Genomic DNA, 16,661 nt, shown 5'->3' with positions numbered 1-16,661 from the left:
CCTAACACTCTATTCTTTAATTAGCGTAATTTGACGTCTTTAATGAAAAATAAACTTAGAAATGCATATATACAATTACAACGCTTTACTTTCAGGTGCGATCATACCAGCACTAATGCACCGGATCCCATCAGAACTCCGCAGTTAAGCGTGCTTGGGCGAGAGTAGTACTAGGATGGGTGACCTCCTGGGAAGTCCTTGTGTTGCACCTCTTTTTGCCAAAATTCCGTGTTCTTTGCACCTCTTTTTGCCAAAATTTCGTGTTCTTTTTGTTAATTAGCGTAATTTTACGTCGTTTTTGAAAAATAAACTTCGATTGTATTTCATTTTTTTCGTTAATTAACGCAACCTAACACTCTATTCTTTAATTAGCGTAATTTGACGTCTTTAATGAAAAATAAACTTAGAAATGCATATATACAATTACAACGCTTTACTTTCAGGTGCGATCATACCAGCACTAATCCACCGGATCCCATCAGAACTCCGCAGTTAAGCGTGCTTGGGCGAGAGTAGTACTAGGATGGGTGACGTCCTGGGAAGTCCTTGTGTTGCACCTCTTTTTGCCAAAATTTCGTGTTCTTTGCACCTCTTTTAGCCAAAATTTCGTGTTCTTTTTGTTAATTAGCGTAATTTTACGTCGTTTTTGAAAAATAAACTTCGATTGTATTTCATTTTTTTCGTTAATTAACGCAACCTAACTCTCTATTCTTTAATTAGCGTAATTTGACGTCTTTAATGAAAAATAAACTTAGAAATGCATATATACAATTACAACGCTTTACTTTCAGGTGCGATCATACCAGCACTAATGCACCGGATCCCATCAGAACTCCGCAGTTAAGCGTGCTTGGGCGAGAGTAGTACTAGGATGGGTGACCTCCTGGGAAGTCCTTGTGTTGCACCTCTTTTTGCCAAAATTTCGTGTTCTTTGCACCTCTTTTTGCCAAAATTTCGTGTTCTTTTTCTTAATTAGCGTAATTTTACGTCGTTTTTGAAAAATAAACTTCGATTGTATTTCATTTTTTTCGTTAATTAACGCAACCTAACACTCTATTCTTTAATTAGCGTAATTTGACGTCTTTAATGAAAAATAAACTTAGAAATGCATATATACAATTACAACGCTTTACTTTCAGGTGCGATCATACCAGCACTAATGCACCGGATCCCATCAGAACTCCGCAGTTAAGCGTGCTTGGGCGAGAGTAGTACTAGGATGGGTGACCTCCTGGGAAGTCCTTGTGTTGCACCTCTTTTTGCCAAAATTTCGTGTTCGTTGCACCTCTTTTTGCCAAAATTTCGTGTTCTTTTTGTTAATTAGCGTAATTTTACGTCGTTTTTGAAAAATAAACTTCGATTGTATTTCATTTTTTTCGTTAATTAACGCAACCTAACTCTCTATTCTTTAATTAGCGTAATTTGACGTCTTTAATGAAAAATAAACTTAGAAATGCATATATACAATTACAACGCTTTACTTTCAGGTGCGATCATACCAGCACTAATGCACCGGATCCCATCAGAACTCCGCAGTTAAGCGTGCTTGGGCGAGAGTAGTACTAGGATGGGTGACCTCCTGGGAAGTCCTTGTGTTGCACCTCTTTTTGCCAAAATTTCGTGTTCTTTGCACCTCTTTTTGCCAAAATTTCGTGTTCTTTTTGTTAATTAGCGTAATTTTACGTCGTTTTTGAAAAATAAACTTCGATTGTATTTCATTTTTTTCGTTAATTAACGCAACCTAACTCTCTATTCTTTAATTAGCGTAATTTGACGTCTTTAATGAAAAATAAACTTAGAAATGCATATATACAATTACAACGCTTTACTTTCAGGTGCGATCATACCAGCACTAATGCACCGGATCCCATCAGAACTCCGCAGTTAAGCGTGCTTGGGCGAGAGTAGTACTAGGATGGGTGACCTCCTGGGAAGTCCTTGTGTTGCACCTCTTTTTGCCAAAATTTCGTGTTCTTTGCACCTCTTTTTGCCAAAATTTCGTGTTCTTTTTGTTGATTAGCGTAATTTTACGTCGTTTTTGAAAAATAAACTTCGATTGTATTTCATTTTTTTCGTTAATTAACGCAACCTAACACTCTATTCTTTAATTAGCGTAATTTGACGTCTTTAATGAAAAATAAACTTAGAAATGCATATATACAATTACAACGCTTTACTTTCAGGTGCGATCATACCAGCACTAATGCACCGGATCCCATCAGAACTCCGCAGTTAAGCGTGCTTGGGCGAGAGTAGTACTAGGATGGGTGACCTCCTGGGAAGTCCTTGTGTTGCACCTCTTTTTGCCAAAATTTCGTGTTCTTTGCACCTCTTTTTGCCAAAATTTCGTGTTCTTTTTGTTAATTAGCGTAATTTTACGTCGTTTTTGAAAAATAAACTTCGATTGTATTTCATTTTTTTCGTTAATTAACGCAACCTAACTCTCTATTCTTTAATTAGCGTAATTTGACGTCTTTAATGAAAAATAAACTTAGAAATGCATATATACAATTACAACGCTTTACTTTCAGGTGCGATCATACCAGCACTAATGCACCGAATCCCATCAGAACTCCGCAGTTAAGCGTGCTTGGGCGAGAGTAGTACTAGGAAGTCCTTGTGTTGCACCTCTTTTTGCCAAAATTTCGTGTTCTTTGCACCTCTTTTTGCCAAAATTTCGTGTTCTTTTTCTTAATTAGCGTAATTTTACGTCGTTTTTGAAAAATAAACTTCGATTGTATTTCATTTTTTTCGTTAATTAACGCAACCTAACACTCTATTCTTTAATTAGCGTAATTTGACGTCTTTAATGAAAAATAAACTTAGAAATGCATATATACAATTACAACGCTTTACTTTCAGGTGCGATCATACCAGCACTAATGCACCGGATCCCATCAGAACTCCGCAGTTAAGCGTGCTTGGGCGAGAGTAGTACTAGGATGGGTGACCTCCTGGGAAGTCCTTGTGTTGCACCTCTTTTTGCCAAAATTTCGTGTTCGTTGCACCTCTTTTTGCCAAAATTTCGTGTTCTTTTTGTTAATTAGCGTAATTTTACGTCGTTTTTGAAAAATAAACTTCGATTGTATTTCATTTTTTTCGTTAATTAACGCAACCTAACTCTCTATTCTTTAATTAGCGTAATTTGACGTCTTTAATGAAAAATAAACTTAGAAATGCATATATACAATTACAACGCTTTACTTTCAGGTGCGATCATACCAGCACTAATGCACCGGATCCCATCAGAACTCCGCAGTTAAGCGTGCTTGGGCGAGAGTAGTACTAGGATGGGTGACCTCCTGGGAAGTCCTTGTGTTGCACCTCTTTTTGCCAAAATTTCGTGTTCTTTGCACCTCTTTTTGCCAAAATTTCGTGTTCTTTTTGTTAATTAGCGTAATTTTACGTCGTTTTTGAAAAATAAACTTCGATTGTATTTCATTTTTTTCGTTAATTAACGCAACCTAACTCTCTATTCTTTAATTAGCGTAATTTGACGTCTTTAATGAAAAATAAACTTAGAAATGCATATATACAATTACAACGCTTTACTTTCAGGTGCGATCATACCAGCACTAATGCACCGGATCCCATCAGAACTCCGCAGTTAAGCGTGCTTGGGCGAGAGTAGTACTAGGATGGGTGACCTCCTGGGAAGTCCTTGTGTTGCACCTCTTTTTGCCAAAATTTCGTGTTCTTTGCACCTCTTTTTGCCAAAATTTCGTGTTCTTTTTGTTGATTAGCGTAATTTTACGTCGTTTTTGAAAAATAAACTTCGATTGTATTTCATTTTTTTCGTTAATTAACGCAACCTAACACTCTATTCTTTAATTAGCGTAATTTGACGTCTTTAATGAAAAATAAACTTAGAAATGCATATATACAATTACAACGCTTTACTTTCAGGTGCGATCATACCAGCACTAATGCACCGGATCCCATCAGAACTCCGCAGTTAAGCGTGCTTGGGCGAGAGTAGTACTAGGATGGGTGACCTCCTGGGAAGTCCTTGTGTTGCACCTCTTTTTGCCAAAATTTCGTGTTCTTTGCACCTCTTTTTGCCAAAATTTCGTGTTCTTTTTGTTGATTAGCGTAATTTTACGTCGTTTTTGAAAAATAAACTTCGATTGTATTTCATTTTTTTCGTTAATTAACGCAACCTAACTCTCTATTCTTTAATTAGCGTAATTTGACGTCTTTAATGAAAAATAAACTTAGAAATGCATATATACAATTACAACGCTTTACTTTCAGGTGCGATCATACCAGCACAAATGCACCGGATCCCATCAGAACTCCGCAGTTAAGCGTGCTTGGGCGAGAGTAGTACTAGGATGGGTGACCTCCTGGGAAGTCCTTGTGTTGCACCTCTTTTTGCCAAAATTTCGTGTTCTTTGCACCTCTTTTTGCCAAAATTTCGTGTTCTTTTTGTTAATTAGCGTAATTTTACGTCGTTTTTGAAAAATAAACTTCGATTGTATTTCATTTTTTTCGTTAATTAACGCAACCTAACTCTCTATTTTTTAATTAGCGTAATTTGACGTCTTTAATGAAAAATAAACTTAGAAATGCATATATACAATTACAACGCTTTACTTTCAGGTGCGATCATACCAGCACTAATGCACCGGATCCCATCAGAACTCCGCAGTTAAGCGTGCTTGGGCGAGAGTAGTACTAGGATGGGTGACCTCCTGGGAAGTCCTTGTGTTGCACCTCTTTTTGCCAAAATTTCGTGTTCTTTGCACCTCTTTTTGCCAAAATTTCGTGTTCTTTTTGTTAATTAGCGTAATTTTACGTCGTTTTTGAAAAATAAACTTCGATTGTATTTCATTTTTTTCGTTAATTAACGCAACCTAACACTCTATTCTTTAATTAGCGTAATTTGACGTCTTTAATGAAAAATAAACTTAGAAATGCATATATACAATTACAACGCTTTACTTTCAGGTGCGATCATACCAGCACTAATGCACCGGATCCCATCAGAACTCCGCAGTTAAGCGTGCTTGGGCGAGAGTAGTACTAGGATGGGTGACCTCCTGGGAAGTCCTTGTGTTGCACCTCTTTTTGCCAAAATTCCGTGTTCTTTGCACCTCTTTTTGCCAAAATTTCGTGTTCTTTTTGTTAATTAGCGTAATTTTACGTCGTTTTTGAAAAATAAACTTCGATTGTATTTCATTTTTTTCGTTAATTAACGCAACCTAACACTCTATTCTTTAATTAGCGTAATTTGACGTCTTTAATGAAAAATAAACTTAGAAATGCATATATACAATTACAACGCTTTACTTTCAGGTGCGATCATACCAGCACTAATGCACCGGATCCCATCAGAACTCCGCAGTTAAGCGTGCTTGGGCGAGAGTAGTACTAGGATGGGTGACCTCCTGGGAAGTCCTTGTGTTGCACCTCTTTTTGCCAAAATTTCGTGTTCTTTGCACCTCTTTTTGCCAAAATTTCGTGTTCTTTTTGTTAATTAGCGTAATTTTACGTCGTTTTTGAAAAATAAACTTCGATTGTATTTCATTTTTTTCGTTAATTAACGCAACCTAACACTCTATTCTTTAATTAGCGTAATTTGACGTCTTTAATGAAAAATAAACTTAGAAATGCATATATACAATTACAACGCTTTACTTTCAGGTGCGATCATACCAGCACTAATGCACCGGATCCCATCAGAACTCCGCAGTTAAGCGTGCTTGGGCGAGAGTAGTACTAGGATGGGTGACCTCCTGGGAAGTCCTTGTGTTGCACCTCTTTTTGCCAAAATTCCGTGTTCTTTGCACCTCTTTTTGCCAAAATTTCGTGTTCTTTTTGTTAATTAGCGTAATTTTACGTCGTTTTTGAAAAATAAACTTCGATTGTATTTCATTTTTTTCGTTAATTAACGCAACCTAACACTCTATTCTTTAATTAGCGTAATTTGACGTCTTTAATGAAAAATAAACTTAGAAATGCATATATACAATTACAACGCTTTACTTTCAGGTGCGATCATACCAGCACTAATGCACCGGATCCCATCAGAACTCCGCAGTTAAGCGTGCTTGGGCGAGAGTAGTACTAGGATGGGTGACCTCCTGGGAAGTCCTTGTGTTGCACCTCTTTTTGCCAAAATTCCGTGTTCTTTGCACCTCTTTTTGCCAAAATTTCGTGTTCTTTTTGTTAATTAGCGTAATTTTACGTCGTTTTTGAAAAATAAACTTCGATTGTATTTCATTTTTTTCGTTAATTAACGCAACCTAACACTCTATTCTTTAATTAGCGTAATTTGACGTCTTTAATGAAAAATAAACTTAGAAATGCATATATACAATTACAACGCTTTACTTTCAGGTGCGATCATACCAGCACTAATGCACCGGATCCCATCAGAACTCCGCAGTTAAGCGTGCTTGGGCGAGAGTAGTACTAGGATGGGTGACCTCCTGGGAAGTCCTTGTGTTGCACCTCTTTTTGCCAAAATTTCGTGTTCTTTGCACCTCTTTTTGCCAAAATTTCGTGTTCTTTTTGTTAATTAGCGTAATTTTACGTCGTTTTTGAAAAATAAACTTCGATTGTATTTCATTTTTTTCGTTAATTAACGCAACCTAACACTCTATTCTTTAATTAGCGTAATTTGACGTCTTTAATGAAAAATAAACTTAGAAATGCATATATACAATTACAACGCTTTACTTTCAGGTGCGATCATACCAGCACTAATGCACCGGATCCCATCAGAACTCCGCAGTTAAGCGTGCTTGGGCGAGAGTAGTACTAGGATGGGTGACCTCCTGGGAAGTCCTTGTGTTGCACCTCTTTTTGCCAAAATTTCGTGTTCTTTGCACCTCTTTTTGCCAAAATTTCGTGTTCTTTTTGTTAATTAGCGTAATTTTACGTCGTTTTTGAAAAATAAACTTCGATTGTATTTCATTTTTTTCGTTAATTAACGCAACCTAACACTCTATTCTTTAATTAGCGTAATTTGACGTCTTTAATGAAAAATAAACTTAGAAATGCATATATACAATTACAACGCTTTACTTTCAGGTGCGATCATACCAGCACTAATGCACCGGATCCCATCAGAACTCCGCAGTTAAGCGTGCTTGGGCGAGAGTAGTACTAGGATGGGTGACCTCCTGGGAAGTCCTTGTGTTGCACCTCTTTTTGCCAAAATTTCGTGTTCTTTGCACCTCTTTTTGCCAAAATTTCGTGTTCTTTTTGTTAATTAGCGTAATTTTACGTCGTTTTTGAAAAATAAACTTCGATTGTATTTCATTTTTTTCGTTAATTAACGCAACCTAACTCTCTATTCTTTAATTAGCGTAATTTGACGTCTTTAATGAAAAATAAACTTAGAAATGCATATATACAATTACAACGCTTTACTTTCAGGTGCGATCATACCAGCACTAATGCACCGGATCCCATCAGAACTCCGCAGTTAAGCGTGCTTGGGCGAGAGTAGTACTAGGATGGGTGACCTCCTGGGAAGTCCTTGTGTTGCACCTCTTTTTGCCAAAATTTAGTGTTCTTTGCACCTCTTTTTGCCAAAATTTCGTGTTCTTTTTGTTAATTAGCGTAATTTTACGTCGTTTTTGAAAATAAACTTCGATTGTATTTCATTTTTTTCGTTAATTAACGCAACCTAACACTCTATTCTTTAATTAGCGTAATTTGACGTCTTTAATGAAAAATAAACTTAGAAATGCATATATACAATTACAACGCTTTACTTTCAGGTGCGATCATACCAGCACTAATGCACCGGATCCCATCAGAACTCCGCAGTTAAGCGTGCTTGGGCGAGAGTAGTACTAGGATGGGTGACCTCCTGGGAAGTCCTTGTGTTGCACCTCTTTTTGCCAAAATTTCGTGTTCTTTGCACCTCTTTTTGCCAAAATTTCGTGTTCTTTTTGTTAATTAGCGTAATTTTACGTCGTTTTTGAAAAATAAACTTCGATTGTATTTCATTTTTTTCGTTAATTAACGCAACCTAACACTCTATTCTTTAATTAGCGTAATTTGACGTCTTTAATGAAAAATAAACTTAGAAATGCATATATACAATTACAACGCTTTACTTTCAGGTGCGATCATACCAGCACTAATGCACCGGATCCCATCAGAACTCCGCAGTTAAGCGTGCTTGGGCGAGAGTAGTACTAGGATGGGTGACCTCCTGGGAAGTCCTTGTGTTGCACCTCTTTTTGCCAAAATTTCGTGTTCTTTGCACCTCTTTTTGCCAAAATTTCGTGTTCTTTTTGTTAATTAGCGTAATTTTACGTCGTTTTTGAAAAATAAACTTCGATTGTATTTCATTTTTTTCGTTAATTAACGCAACCTAACACTCTATTCTTTAATTAGCGTAATTTGACGTCTTTAATGAAAAATAAACTTAGAAATGCATATATACAATTACAACGCTTTACTTTCAGGTGCGATCATACCAGCACTAATGCACCGGATCCCATCAGAACTCCGCAGTTAAGCGTGCTTGGGCGAGAGTAGTACTAGGATGGGTGACCTCCTGGGAAGTCCTTGTGTTGCACCTCTTTTTGCCAAAATTTCGTGTTCTTTGCACCTCTTTTTGCCAAAATTTCGTGTTCTTTTTGTTAATTAGCGTAATTTTACGTCGTTTTTGAAAAATAAACTTCGATTGTATTTCATTTTTTTCGTTAATTAACGCAACCTAACTCTCTATTCTTTAATTAGCGTAATTTGACGTCTTTAATGAAAAATAAACTTAGAAATGCATATATACAATTACAACGCTTTACTTTCAGGTGCGATCATACCAGCACTAATGCACCGGATCCCATCAGAACTCCGCAGTTAAGCGTGCTTGGGCGAGAGTAGTACTAGGATGGGTGACCTCCTGGGAAGTCCTTGTGTTGCACCTCTTTTTGCCAAAATTTCGTGTTCTTTGCACCTCTTTTTGCCAAAATTTCGTGTTCTTTTTGTTAATTAGCGTAATTTTACGTCGTTTTTGAAAATAAACTTCGATTGTATTTCATTTTTTTCGTTAATTAACGCAACCTAACACTCTATTCTTTAATTAGCGTAATTTGACGTCTTTAATGAAAAATAAACTTAGAAATGCATATATACAATTACAACGCTTTACTTTCAGGTGCGATCATACCAGCACTAATGCACCGGATCCCATCAGAACTCCGCAGTTAAGCGTGCTTGGGCGAGAGTAGTACTAGGATGGGTGACCTCCTGGGAAGTCCTTGTGTTGCACCTCTTTTTGCCAAAATTTCGTGTTCTTTGCACCTCTTTTTGCCAAAATTTCGTGTTCTTTTTGTTAATTAGCGTAATTTTACGTCGTTTTTGAAAAATAAACTTCGATTGTATTTCATTTTTTTCGTTAATTAACGCAACCTAACACTCTATTCTTTAATTAGCGTAATTTGACGTCTTTAATGAAAAATAAACTTAGAAATGCATATATACAATTACAACGCTTTACTTTCAGGTGCGATCATACCAGCACTAATGCACCGGATCCCATCAGAACTCCGCAGTTAAGCGTGCTTGGGCGAGAGTAGTACTAGGATGGGTGACCTCCTGGGAAGTCCTTGTGTTGCACCTCTTTTTGCCAAAATTTCGTGTTCTTTGCACCTCTTTTTGCCAAAATTTCGTGTTCTTTTTGTTAATTAGCGTAATTTTACGTCGTTTTTGAAAAATAAACTTCGATTGTATTTCATTTTTTTCGTTAATTAACGCAACCTAACACTCTATTCTTTAATTAGCGTAATTTGACGTCTTTAATGAAAAATAAACTTAGAAATGCATATATACAATTACAACGCTTTACTTTCAGGTGCGATCATACCAGCACTAATGCACCGGATCCCATCAGAACTCCGCAGTTAAGCGTGCTTGGGCGAGAGTAGTACTAGGATGGGTGACCTCCTGGGAAGTCCTTGTGTTGCACCTCTTTTTGCCAAAATTTCGTGTTCTTTGCACCTCTTTTTGCCAAAATTTCGTGTTCTTTTTGTTAATTAGCGTAATTTTACGTCGTTTTTGAAAAATAAACTTCGATTGTATTTCATTTTTTTCGTTAATTAACGCAACCTAACACTCTATTCTTTAATTAGCGTAATTTGACGTCTTTAATGAAAAATAAACTTAGAAATGCATATATACAATTACAACGCTTTACTTTCAGGTGCGATCATACCAGCACTAATGCACCGGATCCCATCAGAACTCCGCAGTTAAGCGTGCTTGGGCGAGAGTAGTACTAGGATGGGTGACCTCCTGGGAAGTCCTTGTGTTGCACCTCTTTTTGCCAAAATTTCGTGTTCTTTGCACCTCTTTTTGCCAAAATTTCGTGTTCTTTTTGTTAATTAGCGTAATTTTACGTCGTTTTTGAAAAATAAACTTCGATTGTATTTCATTTTTTTCGTTAATTAACGCAACCTAACTCTCTATTCTTTAATTAGCGTAATTTGACGTCTTTAATGAAAAATAAACTTAGAAATGCATATATACAATTACAACGCTTTACTTTCAGGTGCGATCATACCAGCACTAATGCACCGGATCCCATCAGAACTCCGCAGTTAAGCGTGCTTGGGCGAGAGTAGTACTAGGATGGGTGACCTCCTGGGAAGTCCTTGTGTTGCACCTCTTTTTGCCAAAATTTCGTGTTCTTTGCACCTCTTTTTGCCAAAATTTCGTGTTCTTTTTGTTAATTAGCGTAATTTTACGTCGTTTTTGAAAATAAACTTCGATTGTATTTCATTTTTTTCGTTAATTAACGCAACCTAACACTCTATTCTTTAATTAGCGTAATTTGACGTCTTTAATGAAAAATAAACTTAGAAATGCATATATACAATTACAACGCTTTACTTTCAGGTGCGATCATACCAGCACTAATGCACCGGATCCCATCAGAACTCCGCAGTTAAGCGTGCTTGGGCGAGAGTAGTACTAGGATGGGTGACCTCCTGGGAAGTCCTTGTGTTGCACCTCTTTTTGCCAAAATTTCGTGTTCTTTGCACCTCTTTTTGCCAAAATTTCGTGTTCTTTTTGTTAATTAGCGTAATTTTACGTCGTTTTTGAAAAATAAACTTCGATTGTATTTCATTTTTTTCGTTAATTAACGCAACCTAACACTCTATTCTTTAATTAGCGTAATTTGACGTCTTTAATGAAAAATAAACTTAGAAATGCATATATACAATTACAACGCTTTACTTTCAGGTGCGATCATACCAGCACTAATGCACCGGATCCCATCAGAACTCCGCAGTTAAGCGTGCTTGGGCGAGAGTAGTACTAGGATGGGTGACCTCCTGGGAAGTCCTTGTGTTGCACCTCTTTTTGCCAAAATTTCGTGTTCTTTGCACCTCTTTTTGCCAAAATTTCGTGTTCTTTTTGTTAATTAGCGTAATTTTACGTCGTTTTTGAAAAATAAACTTCGATTGTATTTCATTTTTTTCGTTAATTAACGCAACCTAACACTCTATTCTTTAATTAGCGTAATTTGACGTCTTTAATGAAAAATAAACTTAGAAATGCATATATACAATTACAACGCTTTACTTTCAGGTGCGATCATACCAGCACTAATGCACCGGATCCCATCAGAACTCCGCAGTTAAGCGTGCTTGGGCGAGAGTAGTACTAGGATGGGTGACCTCCTGGGAAGTCCTTGTGTTGCACCTCTTTTTGCCAAAATTTCGTGTTCTTTGCACCTCTTTTTGCCAAAATTTCGTGTTCTTTTTGTTAATTAGCGTAATTTTACGTCGTTTTTGAAAAATAAACTTCGATTGTATTTCATTTTTTTCGTTAATTAACGCAACCTAACACTCTATTCTTTAATTAGCGTAATTTGACGTCTTTAATGAAAAATAAACTTAGAAATGCATATATACAATTACAACGCTTTACTTTCAGGTGCGATCATACCAGCACTAATGCACCGGATCCCATCAGAACTCCGCAGTTAAGCGTGCTTGGGCGAGAGTAGTACTAGGATGGGTGACCTCCTGGGAAGTCCTTGTGTTGCACCTCTTTTTGCCAAAATTTCGTGTTCTTTGCACCTCTTTTTGCCAAAATTTCGTGTTCTTTTTGTTAATTAGCGTAATTTTACGTCGTTTTTGAAAAATAAACTTCGATTGTATTTCATTTTTTTCGTTAATTAACGCAACCTAACACTCTATTCTTTAATTAGCGTAATTTGACGTCTTTAATGAAAAATAAACTTAGAAATGCATATATACAATTACAACGCTTTACTTTCAGGTGCGATCATACCAGCACTAATGCATCGGATCCCATCAGAACTCCGCAGTTAAGCGTGCTTGGGCGAGAGTAGTACTAGGATGGGTGACCTCCTGGGAAGTCCTTGTGTTGCACCTCTTTTTGCCAAAATTTCGTGTTCTTTGCACCTCTTTTTGCCAAAATTTCGTGTTCTTTTTGTTAATTAGCGTAATTTTACGTCGTTTTTGAAAAATAAACTTCGATTGTATTTCATTTTTTTCGTTAATTAACGCAACCTAACTCTCTATTCTTTAATTAGCGTAATTTGACGTCTTTAATGAAAAATAAACTTAGAAATGCATATATACAATTACAACGCTTTACTTTCAGGTGCGATCATACCAGCACTAATGCACCGGATCCCATCAGAACTCCGCAGTTAAGCGTGCTTGGGCGAGAGTAGTACTAGGATGGGTGACCTCCTGGGAAGTCCTTGTGTTGCACCTCTTTTTGCCAAAATTTCGTGTTCTTTGCACCTCTTTTTGCCAAAATTTCGTGTTCTTTTTGTTAATTAGCGTAATTTTACGTCGTTTTTGAAAAATAAACTTCGATTGTATTTCATTTTTTTCGTTAATTAACGCAACCTAACACTCTATTCTTTAATTAGCGTAATTTGACGTCTTTAATGAAAAATAAACTTAGAAATGCATATATACAATTACAACGCTTTACTTTCAGGTGCGATCATCCCAGCACTAATGCACCGGATCCCATCAGAACTCCGCAGTTAAGCGTGCTTGGGCGAGAGTAGTACTAGGATGGGTGACCTCCTGGGAAGTCCTTGTGTTGCACCTCTTTTTGCCAAAATTTCGTGTTCTTTGCACCTCTTTTTGCCAAAATTTCGTGTTCTTTTTGTTAATTAGCGTAATTTTACGTCGTTTTTGAAAAATAAACTTCGATTGTATTTCATTTTTTTCGTTAATTAACGCAACCTAACTCTCTATTCTTTAATTAGCGTAATTTGACGTCTTTAATGAAAAATAAACTTAGAAATGCATATATACAATTACAACGCTTTACTTTCAGGTGCGATCATACCAGCACTAATGCACCGGATCCCATCAGAACTCCGCAGTTAAGCGTGCTTGGGCGAGAGTAGTACTAGGATGGGTGACCTCCTGGGAAGTCCTTGTGTTGCACGGGTGACCTCCTGGGAAGTCCTTGTGTTGCACCTCTTTTTGCCAAAATTTCGTGTTCTTTGCACCTCTTTTTGCCAAAATTTCGTGTTCTTTTTGTTAATTAGCGTAATTTTACGTCGTTTTTGAAAAATAAACTTCGATTGTATTTCATTTTTTTCGTTAATTAACGCAACCTAACTCTCTATTCTTTAATTAGCGTAATTTGACGTCTTTAATGAAAAATAAACTTAGAAATGCATATATACAATTACAACGCTTTACTTTCAGGTGCGATCATACCAGCACTAATGCACCGGATCCCATCAGAACTCCGCAGTTAAGCGTGCTTGGGCGAGAGTAGTACTAGGATGGGTGACCTCCTGGGAAGTCCTTGTGTTGCACCTCTTTTTGCCAAAATTTCGTGTTCTTTGCACCTCTTTTTGCCAAAATTTCGTGTTCTTTTTGTTAATTAGCGTAATTTTACGTCGTTTTTGAAAAATAAACTTCGATTGTATTTCATTTTTTTCGTTAATTAACGCAACCTAACACTCTATTCTTTAATTAGCGTAATTTGACGTCTTTAATGAAAAATAAACTTAGAAATGCATATATACAATTACAACGCTTTACTTTCAGGTGCGATCATACCAGCACTAATGCACCGGATCCCATCAGAACTCCGCAGTTAAGCGTGCTTGGGCGAGAGTAGTACTAGGATGGGTGACCTCCTGGGAAGTCCTTGTGTTGCACCTCTTTTTGCCAAAATTTCGTGTTCTTTGCACCTCTTTTTGCCAAAATTTCGTGTTCTTTTTGTTAATTAGCGTAATTTTACGTCGTTTTTGAAAAATAAACTTCGATTGTATTTCATTTTTTTCGTTAATTAACGCAACCTAACACTCTATTCTTTAATTAGCGTAATTTGACGTCTTTAATGAAAAATAAACTTAGAAATGCATATATACAATTACAACGCTTTACTTTCAGGTGCGATCATACCAGCACTAATGCACCGGATCTCATCAGAACTCCGCAGTTAAGCGTGCTTGGGCGAGAGTAGTACTAGGATGGGTGACCTCCTGGGAAGTCCTTGTGTTGCACCTCTTTTTGCCAAAATTTCGTGTTCTTTGCACCTCTTTTTGCCAAAATTTCGTGTTCTTTTTGTTAATTAGCGTAATTTTACGTCGTTTTTGAAAAATAAACTTCGATTGTATTTCATTTTTTTCGTTAATTAACGCAACCTAACACTCTATTCTTTAATTAGCGTAATTTGACGTCTTTAATGAAAAATAAACTTAGAAATGCATATATACAATTATAACGCTTTACTTTCAGGTGCGATCATACCAGCACTAATGCACCGGATCCCATCAGAACTCCGCAGTTAAGCGTGCTTGGGCGAGAGTAGTACTAGGATGGGTGACCTCCTGGGAAGTCCTTGTGTTGCACCTCTTTTTGCCAAAATTTCGTGTTCTTTGCACCTCTTTTTGCCAAAATTTCGTGTTCTTTTTGTTAATTAGCGTAATTTTACGTCGTTTTTGAAAAATAAACTTCGATTGTATTTCATTTTTTTCGTTAATTAACGCAACCTAACTCTCTATTCTTTAATTAGCGTAATTTGACGTCTTTAATGAAAAATAAACTTAGAAATGCATATATACAATTACAACGCTTTACTTTCAGGTGCGATCATACCAGCACTAATGCACCGGATCCCATCAGAACTCCGCAGTTAAGCGTGCTTGGGCGAGTGTAGTACTAGGATGGGTGACCTCCTGGGAAGTCCTTGTGTTGCACCTCTTTTTGCCAAAATTTCGTGTTCTTTGCACCTCTTTTTGCCAAAATTTCGTGTTCTTTTTGTTAATTAGCGTAATTTTACGTCGTTTTTGAAAAATAAACTTCGATTGTATTTCATTTTTTTCGTTAATTAACGCAACCTAACTCTCTATTCTTTAATTAGCGTAATTTGACGTCTTTAATGAAAAATAAACTTAGAAATGCATATATACAATTACAACGCTTTACTTTCAGGTGCGATCATACCAGCACTAATGCACCGGATCCCATCAGAACTCCGCAGTTAAGCGTGCTTGGGCGAGAGTAGTACTAGGATGGGTGACCTCCTGGGAAGTCCTTGTGTTGCACCTCTTTTTGCCAAAATTTCGTGTTCTTTGCACCTCTTTTTGCCAAAATTTCGTGTTCTTTTTGTTAATTAGCGTAATTTTACGTCGTTTTTGAAAAATAAACTTCGATTGTATTTCATTTTTTTCGTTAATTAACGCAACCTAACACTCTATTCTTTAATTAGCGTAATTTGACGTCTTTAATGAAAAATAAACTTAGAAATGCATATATACAATTACAACGCTTTACTTTCAGGTGCGATCATACCAGCACTAATGCACCGGATCCCATCAGAACTCCGCAGTTAAGCGTGCTTGGGCGAGAGTAGTACTAGGATGGGTGACCTCCTGGGAAGTACTTGTGTTGCACCTCTTTTTGCCAAAATTTCGTGTTCTTTGCACCTCTTTTTGCCAAAATTTCGTGTTCTTTTTGTTAATTAGCGTAATTTTACGTCGTTTTTGAAAAATAAACTTCGATTGTATTTCATTTTTTTCGTTAATTAACGCAACCTAACACTCTATTCTTTAATTAGCGTAATTTGACGTCTTTAATGAAAAATAAACTTAGAAATGCATATATACAATTACAACGCTTTACTTTCAGGTGCGATCATACCAGCACTAATGCACCGGATCCCATCAGAACTCCGCAGTTAAGCGTGCTTGGGCGAGAGTAGTACTAGGATGGGTGACCTCCTGGGAAGTCCTTGTGTTGCACCTCTTTTTGCCAAAATTTCGTGTTCTTTGCACCTCTTTTTGCCAAAATTTCGTGTTCTTTTTGTTAATTAGCGTAATTTTACGTCGTTTTTGAAAAATAAACTTCGATTGTATTTCATTTTTTTCGTTAATTAACGCAACCTAACTCTCTATTCTTTAATTAGCGTAATTTGACGTCTTTAATGAAAAATAAACTTAGAAATGCATATATACAATTACAACGCTTTACTTTCAGGTGCGATCATACCAGCACTAATGCACCGGATCCCATCAGAACTCCGCAGTTAAGCGTGCTTGGGCGAGAGTAGTACTAGGATGGGTGACCTCCTGGGAAGTCCTTGTGTTGCACCTCTTTTTGCCAAAATTTCGTGTTCTTTGCACCTCTTTTTGCCAAAATTTCGTGTTCTTTTTGTTAATTAGCGTAATTTTACGT

General features: G+C 36.9%; 47 non-coding genes and 1 pseudogene across 47 annotated transcripts; all 48 read left to right on the top strand.

Annotated features, from left to right (window-relative positions):
* Window positions 1-93: 93 nt before the first annotated feature.
* On the top strand, window positions 94-212 carry LOC146928506 (5S ribosomal RNA). The gene has a single exon (XR_015008585.1). It is a non-coding gene; the product is annotated as a 5S ribosomal RNA (ribosomal RNA).
* Window positions 213-441: 229 nt separating this feature from the next.
* LOC146928505 (5S ribosomal RNA) lies at window positions 442-560 on the top strand. Its single transcript, XR_015008974.1, has one exon. It is a non-coding gene; the product is annotated as a 5S ribosomal RNA (ribosomal RNA).
* A 229-nt stretch (window positions 561-789) lies between these two features.
* LOC146928504 (5S ribosomal RNA) lies at window positions 790-908 on the top strand. Its single transcript, XR_015008584.1, has one exon. It is a non-coding gene; the product is annotated as a 5S ribosomal RNA (ribosomal RNA).
* Window positions 909-1,137: 229 nt separating this feature from the next.
* LOC146928503 (5S ribosomal RNA) lies at window positions 1,138-1,256 on the top strand. The gene has a single exon (XR_015008583.1). It is a non-coding gene; the product is annotated as a 5S ribosomal RNA (ribosomal RNA).
* A 229-nt stretch (window positions 1,257-1,485) lies between these two features.
* On the top strand, window positions 1,486-1,604 carry LOC146928502 (5S ribosomal RNA). Its single transcript, XR_015008582.1, has one exon. It is a non-coding gene; the product is annotated as a 5S ribosomal RNA (ribosomal RNA).
* Window positions 1,605-1,833: 229 nt separating this feature from the next.
* On the top strand, window positions 1,834-1,952 carry LOC146928501 (5S ribosomal RNA). Its single transcript, XR_015008581.1, has one exon. It is a non-coding gene; the product is annotated as a 5S ribosomal RNA (ribosomal RNA).
* Window positions 1,953-2,181: 229 nt separating this feature from the next.
* Window positions 2,182-2,300, top strand: LOC146928500 (5S ribosomal RNA). Its single transcript, XR_015008580.1, has one exon. It is a non-coding gene; the product is annotated as a 5S ribosomal RNA (ribosomal RNA).
* A 229-nt stretch (window positions 2,301-2,529) lies between these two features.
* Window positions 2,530-2,631, top strand: LOC146928499 (5S ribosomal RNA; annotated as a pseudogene).
* Window positions 2,632-2,860: 229 nt separating this feature from the next.
* Window positions 2,861-2,979, top strand: LOC146928498 (5S ribosomal RNA). Its single transcript, XR_015008579.1, has one exon. It is a non-coding gene; the product is annotated as a 5S ribosomal RNA (ribosomal RNA).
* Window positions 2,980-3,208: 229 nt separating this feature from the next.
* LOC146928497 (5S ribosomal RNA) lies at window positions 3,209-3,327 on the top strand. Its single transcript, XR_015008578.1, has one exon. It is a non-coding gene; the product is annotated as a 5S ribosomal RNA (ribosomal RNA).
* Window positions 3,328-3,556: 229 nt separating this feature from the next.
* Window positions 3,557-3,675, top strand: LOC146928496 (5S ribosomal RNA). The gene has a single exon (XR_015008576.1). It is a non-coding gene; the product is annotated as a 5S ribosomal RNA (ribosomal RNA).
* Window positions 3,676-3,904: 229 nt separating this feature from the next.
* On the top strand, window positions 3,905-4,023 carry LOC146928495 (5S ribosomal RNA). The gene has a single exon (XR_015008575.1). It is a non-coding gene; the product is annotated as a 5S ribosomal RNA (ribosomal RNA).
* A 229-nt stretch (window positions 4,024-4,252) lies between these two features.
* On the top strand, window positions 4,253-4,371 carry LOC146928494 (5S ribosomal RNA). Its single transcript, XR_015008829.1, has one exon. It is a non-coding gene; the product is annotated as a 5S ribosomal RNA (ribosomal RNA).
* Window positions 4,372-4,600: 229 nt separating this feature from the next.
* On the top strand, window positions 4,601-4,719 carry LOC146928493 (5S ribosomal RNA). Its single transcript, XR_015008574.1, has one exon. It is a non-coding gene; the product is annotated as a 5S ribosomal RNA (ribosomal RNA).
* A 229-nt stretch (window positions 4,720-4,948) lies between these two features.
* Window positions 4,949-5,067, top strand: LOC146928492 (5S ribosomal RNA). The gene has a single exon (XR_015008573.1). It is a non-coding gene; the product is annotated as a 5S ribosomal RNA (ribosomal RNA).
* Window positions 5,068-5,296: 229 nt separating this feature from the next.
* Window positions 5,297-5,415, top strand: LOC146928491 (5S ribosomal RNA). The gene has a single exon (XR_015008572.1). It is a non-coding gene; the product is annotated as a 5S ribosomal RNA (ribosomal RNA).
* A 229-nt stretch (window positions 5,416-5,644) lies between these two features.
* On the top strand, window positions 5,645-5,763 carry LOC146928490 (5S ribosomal RNA). Its single transcript, XR_015008571.1, has one exon. It is a non-coding gene; the product is annotated as a 5S ribosomal RNA (ribosomal RNA).
* Window positions 5,764-5,992: 229 nt separating this feature from the next.
* Window positions 5,993-6,111, top strand: LOC146928489 (5S ribosomal RNA). The gene has a single exon (XR_015008570.1). It is a non-coding gene; the product is annotated as a 5S ribosomal RNA (ribosomal RNA).
* A 229-nt stretch (window positions 6,112-6,340) lies between these two features.
* On the top strand, window positions 6,341-6,459 carry LOC146928488 (5S ribosomal RNA). Its single transcript, XR_015008569.1, has one exon. It is a non-coding gene; the product is annotated as a 5S ribosomal RNA (ribosomal RNA).
* A 229-nt stretch (window positions 6,460-6,688) lies between these two features.
* Window positions 6,689-6,807, top strand: LOC146928487 (5S ribosomal RNA). The gene has a single exon (XR_015008568.1). It is a non-coding gene; the product is annotated as a 5S ribosomal RNA (ribosomal RNA).
* Window positions 6,808-7,036: 229 nt separating this feature from the next.
* LOC146928486 (5S ribosomal RNA) lies at window positions 7,037-7,155 on the top strand. The gene has a single exon (XR_015008567.1). It is a non-coding gene; the product is annotated as a 5S ribosomal RNA (ribosomal RNA).
* A 229-nt stretch (window positions 7,156-7,384) lies between these two features.
* On the top strand, window positions 7,385-7,503 carry LOC146928485 (5S ribosomal RNA). Its single transcript, XR_015008565.1, has one exon. It is a non-coding gene; the product is annotated as a 5S ribosomal RNA (ribosomal RNA).
* A 228-nt stretch (window positions 7,504-7,731) lies between these two features.
* LOC146928484 (5S ribosomal RNA) lies at window positions 7,732-7,850 on the top strand. The gene has a single exon (XR_015008564.1). It is a non-coding gene; the product is annotated as a 5S ribosomal RNA (ribosomal RNA).
* Window positions 7,851-8,079: 229 nt separating this feature from the next.
* On the top strand, window positions 8,080-8,198 carry LOC146928483 (5S ribosomal RNA). The gene has a single exon (XR_015008562.1). It is a non-coding gene; the product is annotated as a 5S ribosomal RNA (ribosomal RNA).
* A 229-nt stretch (window positions 8,199-8,427) lies between these two features.
* LOC146928482 (5S ribosomal RNA) lies at window positions 8,428-8,546 on the top strand. The gene has a single exon (XR_015008561.1). It is a non-coding gene; the product is annotated as a 5S ribosomal RNA (ribosomal RNA).
* Window positions 8,547-8,775: 229 nt separating this feature from the next.
* Window positions 8,776-8,894, top strand: LOC146928481 (5S ribosomal RNA). The gene has a single exon (XR_015008560.1). It is a non-coding gene; the product is annotated as a 5S ribosomal RNA (ribosomal RNA).
* Window positions 8,895-9,122: 228 nt separating this feature from the next.
* Window positions 9,123-9,241, top strand: LOC146928480 (5S ribosomal RNA). Its single transcript, XR_015008559.1, has one exon. It is a non-coding gene; the product is annotated as a 5S ribosomal RNA (ribosomal RNA).
* A 229-nt stretch (window positions 9,242-9,470) lies between these two features.
* LOC146928479 (5S ribosomal RNA) lies at window positions 9,471-9,589 on the top strand. The gene has a single exon (XR_015008558.1). It is a non-coding gene; the product is annotated as a 5S ribosomal RNA (ribosomal RNA).
* A 229-nt stretch (window positions 9,590-9,818) lies between these two features.
* LOC146928478 (5S ribosomal RNA) lies at window positions 9,819-9,937 on the top strand. Its single transcript, XR_015008557.1, has one exon. It is a non-coding gene; the product is annotated as a 5S ribosomal RNA (ribosomal RNA).
* Window positions 9,938-10,166: 229 nt separating this feature from the next.
* On the top strand, window positions 10,167-10,285 carry LOC146928477 (5S ribosomal RNA). The gene has a single exon (XR_015008556.1). It is a non-coding gene; the product is annotated as a 5S ribosomal RNA (ribosomal RNA).
* Window positions 10,286-10,514: 229 nt separating this feature from the next.
* Window positions 10,515-10,633, top strand: LOC146928476 (5S ribosomal RNA). The gene has a single exon (XR_015008555.1). It is a non-coding gene; the product is annotated as a 5S ribosomal RNA (ribosomal RNA).
* Window positions 10,634-10,861: 228 nt separating this feature from the next.
* On the top strand, window positions 10,862-10,980 carry LOC146928475 (5S ribosomal RNA). Its single transcript, XR_015008553.1, has one exon. It is a non-coding gene; the product is annotated as a 5S ribosomal RNA (ribosomal RNA).
* Window positions 10,981-11,209: 229 nt separating this feature from the next.
* LOC146928474 (5S ribosomal RNA) lies at window positions 11,210-11,328 on the top strand. The gene has a single exon (XR_015008552.1). It is a non-coding gene; the product is annotated as a 5S ribosomal RNA (ribosomal RNA).
* Window positions 11,329-11,557: 229 nt separating this feature from the next.
* LOC146928473 (5S ribosomal RNA) lies at window positions 11,558-11,676 on the top strand. Its single transcript, XR_015008551.1, has one exon. It is a non-coding gene; the product is annotated as a 5S ribosomal RNA (ribosomal RNA).
* Window positions 11,677-11,905: 229 nt separating this feature from the next.
* On the top strand, window positions 11,906-12,024 carry LOC146928472 (5S ribosomal RNA). The gene has a single exon (XR_015008550.1). It is a non-coding gene; the product is annotated as a 5S ribosomal RNA (ribosomal RNA).
* Window positions 12,025-12,253: 229 nt separating this feature from the next.
* On the top strand, window positions 12,254-12,372 carry LOC146928471 (5S ribosomal RNA). The gene has a single exon (XR_015008896.1). It is a non-coding gene; the product is annotated as a 5S ribosomal RNA (ribosomal RNA).
* Window positions 12,373-12,601: 229 nt separating this feature from the next.
* LOC146928470 (5S ribosomal RNA) lies at window positions 12,602-12,720 on the top strand. The gene has a single exon (XR_015008549.1). It is a non-coding gene; the product is annotated as a 5S ribosomal RNA (ribosomal RNA).
* Window positions 12,721-12,949: 229 nt separating this feature from the next.
* On the top strand, window positions 12,950-13,068 carry LOC146928469 (5S ribosomal RNA). Its single transcript, XR_015008897.1, has one exon. It is a non-coding gene; the product is annotated as a 5S ribosomal RNA (ribosomal RNA).
* Window positions 13,069-13,297: 229 nt separating this feature from the next.
* On the top strand, window positions 13,298-13,416 carry LOC146928468 (5S ribosomal RNA). The gene has a single exon (XR_015008989.1). It is a non-coding gene; the product is annotated as a 5S ribosomal RNA (ribosomal RNA).
* Window positions 13,417-13,677: 261 nt separating this feature from the next.
* On the top strand, window positions 13,678-13,796 carry LOC146928467 (5S ribosomal RNA). Its single transcript, XR_015008548.1, has one exon. It is a non-coding gene; the product is annotated as a 5S ribosomal RNA (ribosomal RNA).
* A 229-nt stretch (window positions 13,797-14,025) lies between these two features.
* LOC146928466 (5S ribosomal RNA) lies at window positions 14,026-14,144 on the top strand. Its single transcript, XR_015008547.1, has one exon. It is a non-coding gene; the product is annotated as a 5S ribosomal RNA (ribosomal RNA).
* A 229-nt stretch (window positions 14,145-14,373) lies between these two features.
* LOC146928465 (5S ribosomal RNA) lies at window positions 14,374-14,492 on the top strand. Its single transcript, XR_015008845.1, has one exon. It is a non-coding gene; the product is annotated as a 5S ribosomal RNA (ribosomal RNA).
* Window positions 14,493-14,721: 229 nt separating this feature from the next.
* Window positions 14,722-14,840, top strand: LOC146928464 (5S ribosomal RNA). Its single transcript, XR_015008546.1, has one exon. It is a non-coding gene; the product is annotated as a 5S ribosomal RNA (ribosomal RNA).
* A 229-nt stretch (window positions 14,841-15,069) lies between these two features.
* On the top strand, window positions 15,070-15,188 carry LOC146928463 (5S ribosomal RNA). The gene has a single exon (XR_015008843.1). It is a non-coding gene; the product is annotated as a 5S ribosomal RNA (ribosomal RNA).
* A 229-nt stretch (window positions 15,189-15,417) lies between these two features.
* On the top strand, window positions 15,418-15,536 carry LOC146928462 (5S ribosomal RNA). The gene has a single exon (XR_015008545.1). It is a non-coding gene; the product is annotated as a 5S ribosomal RNA (ribosomal RNA).
* A 229-nt stretch (window positions 15,537-15,765) lies between these two features.
* LOC146928461 (5S ribosomal RNA) lies at window positions 15,766-15,884 on the top strand. Its single transcript, XR_015008824.1, has one exon. It is a non-coding gene; the product is annotated as a 5S ribosomal RNA (ribosomal RNA).
* Window positions 15,885-16,113: 229 nt separating this feature from the next.
* Window positions 16,114-16,232, top strand: LOC146928460 (5S ribosomal RNA). Its single transcript, XR_015008544.1, has one exon. It is a non-coding gene; the product is annotated as a 5S ribosomal RNA (ribosomal RNA).
* A 229-nt stretch (window positions 16,233-16,461) lies between these two features.
* Window positions 16,462-16,580, top strand: LOC146928459 (5S ribosomal RNA). The gene has a single exon (XR_015008542.1). It is a non-coding gene; the product is annotated as a 5S ribosomal RNA (ribosomal RNA).
* The last annotated feature ends 81 nt before the right edge of the window (window positions 16,581-16,661 follow it).

Source organism: Medicago sativa, chromosome 4 (assembly GCF_051527215.1).
Source record: "Medicago sativa cultivar Bolivia chromosome 4, Bolivia_mono, whole genome shotgun sequence".
Classification (NCBI taxonomy): Eukaryota; Viridiplantae; Streptophyta; class Magnoliopsida; order Fabales; family Fabaceae; genus Medicago; species Medicago sativa.
This window is presented reverse-complemented; position numbering and strand designations above follow the sequence as displayed.